This window comes from Amblyomma maculatum, chromosome 1 (assembly GCF_055883805.1).
Source record: "Amblyomma maculatum isolate TAMU_Amacu chromosome 1, ASM5588380v1, whole genome shotgun sequence".
In the NCBI taxonomy this organism is placed as follows: domain Eukaryota; kingdom Metazoa; phylum Arthropoda; class Arachnida; order Ixodida; family Ixodidae; genus Amblyomma; species Amblyomma maculatum.
The window spans coordinates 40315568-40324557 of record NC_139344.1 but is presented as its reverse complement, the minus strand read 5'-3'; the positions used below and the strand labels follow the sequence as shown (position 1 = coordinate 40324557).

General features: G+C 41.4%; 1 long non-coding RNA gene across 2 annotated transcripts; it reads left to right on the top strand.

Moving 5' to 3' along the window:
* LOC146202168 (uncharacterized) lies at positions 1–8402 on the top strand. 2 transcript variants are annotated; one of them, XR_014703655.1, is made up of 6 exons: positions 1–470; positions 2015–2130; positions 2474–2674; positions 4056–4205; positions 5597–5783; positions 7582–8402. It is a non-coding gene; the product is annotated as an uncharacterized LOC146202168 (long non-coding RNA). The 2 variants fall into 2 exon arrangements; XR_014703656.1 differs by lacking the exon at positions 4056–4205.
* Positions 8403–8990: the final 588 nt, after the last annotated feature.

The following is an 8990-nucleotide window of genomic DNA, read 5'->3' as shown; positions in this document are numbered from 1 at the left end:
ACCATGCCAAGGCACTGATCGGGCTGAAAGTCCAACGCGGTGAAGAAGAGAGGGGTGGAGGATGTGATCACGTTGAGGAGAGAAAGAGCACGCTTGAATCAAAGGAGGATGAATGCGCAGCAAACACCTCCTTGCCTAGCTGCCCCTTTCTCCCTAGCGAAAAGGCGCGAAAACATTGCGTCAGCCGTGGGTTGTTTGCACCGGTCGCCATTTTCGGCGGTGGCGTGGCGTGCGGTAGGTCTCGCTGTGGAAGTGCGGGCGCGTAGTAAGCTGCGAGAAGTGTCAGATTCGCTGAACTGCGAAGGGCGGCATGGTGCCGAGCAAATTTCCATGCAGGTAGTTTGTTTGGTGTCATTCGGGGGGTCGAGAAAAATGATCACATTATCAGGCACCCAGACGCTCGTTGACTTGGCGCAAGCCTTCTTGACAGCGAGTTCGCCTACTTGGTGGATGACCGCCTGCTGATTCAGGTGAGTGCTCGCTTTGCATGCTGTGCATGATGTGTGTTCCGGATGTTTGTCAAATCGTGAGCACGGGAGACACATAAAACCATGATACATTTGACGAGAGAAAAAAAGAAAAAAAAAAATCAACTTGGTGCCGTGTTTTGCATACCGATTACTGCTTGCGCATGAGCACCACGTACGGTCGTCAGTAATTAAAACTCGCTAATCGGCTGCGCGGCCATGCATGTTCTTTTTATCATGCCCTTGAGCATTAAGCATGTAAGCTTAATCGTCGAGGAGAGATGATTTGAGGCCAATCACTGGCATTATCGTATTGCAGTCGTTGACGGGTGTACGACTTGATGTGTACGTGCCTATAGCGCACGAAATTTTTTCCTGCACACGTGCACCTGGACGCGTGCGATGCATGTTTGCGATACCTTCTTTGTTCACTTCGGGATAGACTAATATAGACTAAAAATTAGTTTGTTAATTCCCCTTCCGTCTGTTAAGAAACGGATGATTTTTCGCCAGCGTACGTTCTTATAGCAAACACAGGAAGGCGTCGGGCGCTCGTTAATTCGGGTGCTGTTGGACTCGCATCGGTTAGCCTGTACAGGTTTATAGGGGAGCACGTTCTCGATCGTCGAGGCGTCGCTCAGCGTTCTTTCTTCATGCTCCTGAAGCCAGAACTGCACTGCGCACTCACGCCTGCGAAACTCTGCGGAAAGCGTGAGGATGACAGGGGAACCGCCGCCTCTAGGCCTAAAACACTACAGCCGCATAGTTTCATTTTCGGAGCTTCGTTTCCATGCTCGTTGCTATGACCACCATCAGCCGTGTGTGAGCCAGCCGGTGAAGCCGAGCTACGCAAATTTTAAACGCTAATCTGAGCGTCATTTTTCTTTCCGGCTCGCCGTCCACCGAGGCGCTGTTTCCCTCGCGTCCGTACGTGTTGCTCTTCCACTGAGTGACAGCCGCACACTAATTGTTGTTTTCTATCCTTGCGATGGAATTGTAAAAATGCAACTGCAGATTGTATTTTCGAAATGCATGCATGCACTCAAAATTATGCACATAGTTCAATTTTATTGCACGTGCATACTGCGTGCTTTACAAGCCATTTGTTGAAAGCCAGTTTGCCACTTTCAGAACAATAATTGTAACACATGGCTAATGGCTGTTATCATAGCTTATCTTGTGCATTCTTTTTTCTTCTCTCCCTCTCTGTGTATGCGCGTGCGTGCATGTGTGTGTGTCCACTGTATGCTGATGCTCCTTTTTTGTTGTGGAATTGGTGTAGGTTGGAACTAAACTGGTAAAATTTTCAATTCAGTTGTCCTTAAAACACTTGCTTTTCTCTTGTGGCAGCAAGGAAGCAATGTCTAGTCAAAAATTAGTGCGACCTAAAATATATACTATGAACTGCTGTTTCATGGTTGACATGAGGGCCATATATTGTTTTAAGATCAACAGGAAAAAGCAACCCCCATCAGCATGACATCAGTATTTATGTAATGCTTTTGGTGTCATCCTATGAGCTCGCTATAATCAGTGCTCATTTTCAGGTATACAACGACTAATTCAAGTGTTTTGTTGACCTTGACCCTGAGACAGTATTGGAGGACCGGGCATGGATTAACCGCCTTCTTGGTGAAGCTCCTCATGGCCCGCCTGTAGAAAGGTATAAATGCACTCTTTTTTGAAGGGAAGCTGTTGCGGGAGATATTGACATTTTTATCAAGTTATTCATCTATTTTGAGAGGAACTAAGATTTATGTACTGAATTAAGAAGGGAATGATTAGAGAAGTGCATACTTCACAATGTTGGGTAACCTGAAACAAATAATATGTCTTTCCCTTTTGGATAATGTTTCATGATCTGGTGTCATTGCTTGTCTGGTGACTTGCTTTCCAAATGAATTCCTAAGTTTTGAGGGAGCCTAGAAATGTGGAGCTGTTTGCTTGAGCCTTGTTTTTGACTTATCAGTTAGTGCAATGGCCGTATCTTTGCTATCACATTTCAGGCCTGTCACCAGAGTACTCCAAGTTCTGCCTCAGACAGAGAATCGGCAGGACGGTGCAAGAAGTGCAGACCAATACACCTTGGCACAAATGCCTTTACATATAGCTTCAGAAGTTCGAAGCGTAGAGCAGGGTGACGTGCCTGACAAACTCGGGAAGAAAATAGTTGACTGGATTGCCTTTGACATGTCCACGCATCTAATGTAAGTGGTGGATCTCTGCTGCCGTAGTTGTATTTACCTTCCCCTGTACTGGCTGCTGCCTCAGTTATATCTACCTTGGCCTAGAATCCACTCTGTTACCAAAACAGATGGCTGCGTTTCCCTGCATAACACATCTTCCTGAAGTTAATTTCCTCCTTTTCATGCACACGAGCTGAAAATATGCTTTTGAAGAGAAAGAACTGGGAAGAAATTATTTGACAGACCACTTAAAGAGGACCTGCTGCATTGGGAATGTAACATCCCAGAATCGAGCCTGTGATATGTTGCTCATGCCTGCTGTGCGCTTTGGCTTTCTTGTGATTCAGCAGATTTGGTTAGTTAAATGAAATATTGGAATTAGTGTCACTAGTGGAGAGAAAACAACCTAACCAGAGCTGAAAATCAAAACTCATTACCAGTCTGAAACAGTATGGCATGTAGCGAGGACTAATTACAGCCAAAACCAGGCCTCAGACGTGCACTTGTAAGCAGATGGTTAATTAAACGTAGGCCACTTAAGGTATGCAACTCTCTGAGGTATTTAAAAAATACAGCCTAATTTAGTTGGTGCAATTCAAATACTTCAAACTTTCATCTTGTAAGTGCTTACACTAGACTGAATGTTTTTTGTGCATTGTAAAAATGATTCTAATAACAAATAGAGGAGGCAAATTTACCTACTTGATGTCATTATTGATGTCATCTGGTAAAATAATCTTTTGAAATATTGCATTGTAATTGTAAAATGCAGCATTGGTAAGGTTATTTTTGCTGTTATTTACATGCTGTTTTAGCACATATGCAGTTTATGCACGGCACAGCAGTTTAGTTTTTTATACGCAGTGCGTGCAAGAAAGGATTTGCTATTGTTTCCAAAATTTTTGATGGAAAAGTCTTACTTTTGTGTGCATAGTTTTACTCTAGAGCATTATTTCTTCAGATATGAGCAAGCATGCTATTACCCACCTCATTTAGGACACGTTCCTTCGGTATTTAAGTTCTAAAGTATAGTAAAGTGACTTTTCTTCTAATTTTGAGCTTCCTGATTTCTTCAGTTTTTGTTTACCTTGAAGTGGTTATGTTCTCTTTAAGTTCTACTTTATTCGCATGTTGTTACTCAGAATGGCGGCCTTCACTGTTCTGGTTCAAAGCAGAATCTGATCATTTGAAGTCATTTCTGTTGTGTGGTGCACCTTTTTAGGTCTGTCACCTATTCTGTCATACGTGAAGCGATAGTATTACATGGGTGATGTATATTTTAGCTTCACATAAGCTACAGCCAGTACTCTGTTGCTATCATTGTTAATCACCTTTTAATATATATCAGAATAAGATATCTTGCATTGAAAAACTGAGTTCTAGTCAGTTGGTCTTTATGCAGGCCTCCTGGTACCTGTCCCTGAGGAACAAATTCAAAAACATACGACAAAGAATGCAGCCTGGCTGTCCAGATGTGGACGCACAAAAGGAGGAAGTCAAATTGAGGAAGCTCGCTGAATACACTCAGTATGAGAACTCATTCCGCCGCGAGGTAATAAGTGCACAGCAGCATGTTCATTACTGTATACTCAAAATTTTTCGTCTGGTTTTCAATCTGGCTTACACAGCTATGTGTTCCAAGCACGATTTTTAGTGCATGAAGCATAGGCTTCCACACTCTGGCATCCTACAGCTCTTGTTGCACCATTGAAGACTTACTCCGAAATGCAAGAAAATTATTTGCATGCTGAAGAACTAGTGCTGGTCTCAGTATGCGCATTTTCACGGAGTACCTTTCTGCTTTTTGACAGAACATTAGGCAACGCGTTGCATCATGATGCTTTTAATTTCAGACTGTGGTGGAATTCACATTTGAAATCGATCCCATTTTTGTGAATGAAACCGTAAACTTCATGAAAAAAGAAATTCAGAAGACAATGCCTACTATAGAATTGGTGAAGGACGCCATGGATAGGACTGCACCGGCAAGGCGCCGAGCTCTCGAAAGTGAGAAGATGAACCTGAATGACTTCTTAGAAGTGTATCCAATGATGAAGGTTGACAAAGAACTGACGGTTCTAAACCAGCAGTGCACGAATATTTTGTTCAAGCAAAATGGGCAATTTTATGGCTCCTTTGTTCGTTTTATATTTTAGAGCACAGGCTTCTGTATATATTTGTGGTTGATAAATACTACCATCCTGTGCATATACCTCTCCTTTTAAGGACTTTGTGAGCATTGTTGAGAACGCTGCGTAGGAGGAGGGGACATATATTATGGTGAGGCAGCCCAAAAGTAAATGAAAATAAAATGCCTCTGCTCGTACCAATAAGTAAAACTGGCTTAAGATGAGGGGACAGTGCAAAAAATTGCAATGTGTTAATGGCATCAATGTGAACTTGAATTGCCACGTTCTTATTGGAAACAGAAAAAATGGAAGTCAGCTGTGCTGAGGTGTCTGTTGTTGTACAGTGCAATGTAGTCAGGCTGCACAGTGTTTTGGTTGGAAATAAATGTATGCCTGTTAATTTAGCTAATGAGGGGGCTGTGGTAAGGAAAATCTTGCAGATTCAAATTCTGAGTACAAGCTTTGCATCCTGATTTAGGTTTTCGGTCTGAATGTATTTTGCATTGTGGAGAAAATATATTGTTATAATTTACACCTGAATGTCATTCATCAAATACACTGGGCATGTATTTTTTGGATCTGTTGACAGAATATGTCAATATGCAGCTGCTGAGCGTACGTTTAGGTCTAACAAGAAGCAGGATATGTACAATTGCATGAAATCACGATGCAAATTAAATTATGAATAATAAAGGTTAACAATTTTCATGTAACTAGTTTGGCCAGATCTTATTCAAGAGACTGTTTAGTATGGATAAACCCTTGTTGTGTGCCATAGATGTGAACAATATATATTTTTTTGCATTTCTGCTAGATCTGCAAAGAATTCTATCGACGCACGGGCATTTCTGTGGATGTGAAATTGCTGGAAGCACTGAGAGAAGACAGTGATGGCATTTTTCATGCGGCAAGATGCAAACAGTGAGCATTGTCTGGAGACTGCGACGTGATGTCTGAAATCAAAAACGCAGAGGTGATTGCCAAGGTGATTGCCAAGAACTGTAAGTAACAGCCTCATATTTGAATGAAAAATGTAAGCAATGTTTTGTCATCAAAGAAATTAAGGTACCAGTGGTGTGTGCAAAAACCGGAATGTCTAGCTTACAAGTGTCTTTTATTGTATTTTGCATCAACATAAAATGACAAAGTGATACTAAGCAATATCCAGCTGTGAAGCAACTGCTGTTCTGCTCCAGAGGATGCTAACAGTTGCAAGGAGTGTAAATGCACTTCTTTACAACAGGGTTGCAATTTAGGGGAATGGTGGCTTCAGTGAGAGATCTGAACACTAGTTTGTTCATGATGTAGCTTTTATGTAAATCAGTAAACACTGCTAGTAAGTGTAGCATTCGGACAGAAAAGTTTGACAGACAACTAACACTAGCTCAAAACTCTGAAATAATATTGTTAAAAAATTTAGAAAATGCCCTGGCTTTGTGATTCATGCATTGCTCCATTATCTTTTATGCTTTATACATTGCTTTAGGGAAGAAAATGCATAATTTAATTTGCACGGCACATAAAGTTCTAAATTTGATTCTTAACTGCTATGTACAGTCATGGACAAAACTGCAGGATGCGGATTCACAAAAAAGAAATTATTTCTGCATTGCCTCGCTAGTCAGTCTGCTGATATTTTTTATCTAACTGGAACAAGCGTGTCCTTTTATGATTCAGTTCATTTTACTGGCCTGCTTCACCTGACTGCACAGAAAAATAATTTTTTTATTGGAACATGCATTCTACAGAATTTTGTCAATGACTGTACATGTTTGCAAGAAGACTACAAAGCTCTTCTCTGCCATTTTGCATGTTTAAAAAATTTTTTACTAAGCGTTTTGTATCTTTCTTTTCTAGAGTAAAGAGTGTGCACTGTGTACACTGGTAAGAGTGTACATAGTGCACTGTATTGGTTACCGGTAGACAACTTAGAAAGTCAGAGAATGTTTTTACATAACTTCGTGCTGTGCATAGTGCTATAAGTTCACACAACCTCTGTAACTTCTTAGGGGAAATATTATTTGTAAGTACAATGTAAAAAAAATCATAAAATTTATTTGTGTGTTACTTTTATGAAAAGAAACTGTACCTATATTTGTCCTTACACTAATGCCACAATAGCCAAAAAGAAATAGGAAACTCTATTTGGTGAAATATTGTCTATGTATTTTTACAACTTCATTTTTCCCCATTTTCTTTCGTTTCTTCTTTTTCAGTGTGAATATTCTTACATATATAGTTGTACAGTAAATGCTCATGTTTGAGAAATATATCTAGCTGCCATAGGCACCATGGCCAAAATGTACCACAAATCATTTGCAGCTGTTTTGGAAACTAATGTGACAGAGTTTGGAAGCTTAAAATGTCCAGTTTATTTCCATGATGTGGCCAACAGAAAAAGGTCACATTGTAGCTGCAGCAGAAAGTATAACATGAGCATGGTGACTACTGAAATTCATCTTCCATTGTCATTAAATGCTCCTGATTAGATTCTCATCTCTAGTGGAAATGTTGGCTAGCTTTTTCAACACTTGGTGAAGGCCTTTGCAGGCTGCTAACATCCAGAGCAGTTCTTATATTGTAGCAATTTTGGGTGTGCAACGAGCTTAATTGGTGTGCTTGTACTACATGTTCTGTTTATTCTTTTCACTTAATTTTTTTGCAAGAATGAATGGCTAAAAAGGCGCCAGCCTAACAGGTTGATGTCAATGTGCATGGAAAACAATGTTTAACCTTCTGATTTTACCTGACCCAAAGCAATTTATTTCACTGACAGTGTGATACATTTTCATTTCGCAGGTACCTGGCAAGCGGTGTCCATACCCAACAGGGTATACAATGGGAGTAGATCGCTTACACCAGAAGCAATGCACGTGGCATATGAAGACATTTTGCATTAATGTACTTGATCTGACAGAGGGATTTTGTGTGGTTTTCTGTATGTACTAGGCATATAGCATTGAGTATGCGCCAGCATTGAAGCACATGTTTTGTGTGATTGAGAACCTGCTTGGAATAAAAAAATGCAAAGTTGGGTGCAAGAGCCCTTCACTGCTAACAAAACTTAGAGCCCAAGCTGGCAAAAAGCATAAGACTAATTTAGTGTTTTACAGCTTTAATTAAAGTGCCCTCATTAATGCAGTGCACATTTCCAGGGCCACTGGTTATTACACTCTCTAAGTGGCATGAAAAATCCCCCACCACTCCCCACCTTTGTGAAGGCATTATGCTTTCATGTGTGTGTTTATGTTTTTTTCGTCTTATATGCTGTGTGTTAGACACACTCAGTATGTATAATCATTTAATAAAGCTGTCAGTTTTTTACAGCCTCGTCTTTTGCAGAAATATGTTCACCTAAGCATGCACTGCATTATGCAGACACTCGCGGAACTGCCACACAGATAAATGGGTGATCCTAGTAGAGTGGATTTTAGAACCATTCTTTTAATGATCACCCAAACACTTTCTAGGGGTTTAGCAAAAGGCTCCGAATAAGGATTGCCTTTAGCAGTTTCACATGAGCTATCCGACGCTCAGTGAATGCAATGTGCCTCCATAATGTGAGCCTTCTCACTCTAACAATAAGCGTCACGCTGAACCTCTGGGAAGCAGCTAGTTGACCACCCTGAAGGAGGCAAATCAACAACTGTCAGAAGAGTCGACGATTGCAATGTGACTCTCTAGCGAGAGTCTTCTCACTCTAAAAATGAGCGTCCTGCTGATTCTCTGAGAAGCAGCCAGGTGACCACCCTGAAGGAGGCAAGACAAGAACTGTCAGAGGAGTCGACGATTGCAATCTGACTCTCTAGTGAGAGTCTTCTCACTCTAAAAATTAGCGTCCTGCTGATCCTCTGAGAAGCAGTCAGGTGACTACCCTGAAGGAGGCAATGCAGCCACTGTCAAAGGAGTCGACGAAGGCAATGTGACTCCCTAGTGAGAGTCTTCTCACTCTAACAATGAGGGTCTTGCTGAATCCCTGAAAAGTGGCCTGGTGACCACCCTAAAGGAGGCAATGCGGCAATTTTCTATGGAGTCGCACTTACGCTGTTTCGGCCAGTGGAGGGTCATTATGTTTTTTGCTCGAAGGGAGTCATCGGTAAACCCCAAAAAGGCATCACATATGTGGCAAATTTTGACTACCCAAAAAGGAGTCGATACGAACTCCTTTCTTTTTTAGAGTGCGTCGTCTGGCCGTCCGTGCCGGCGGT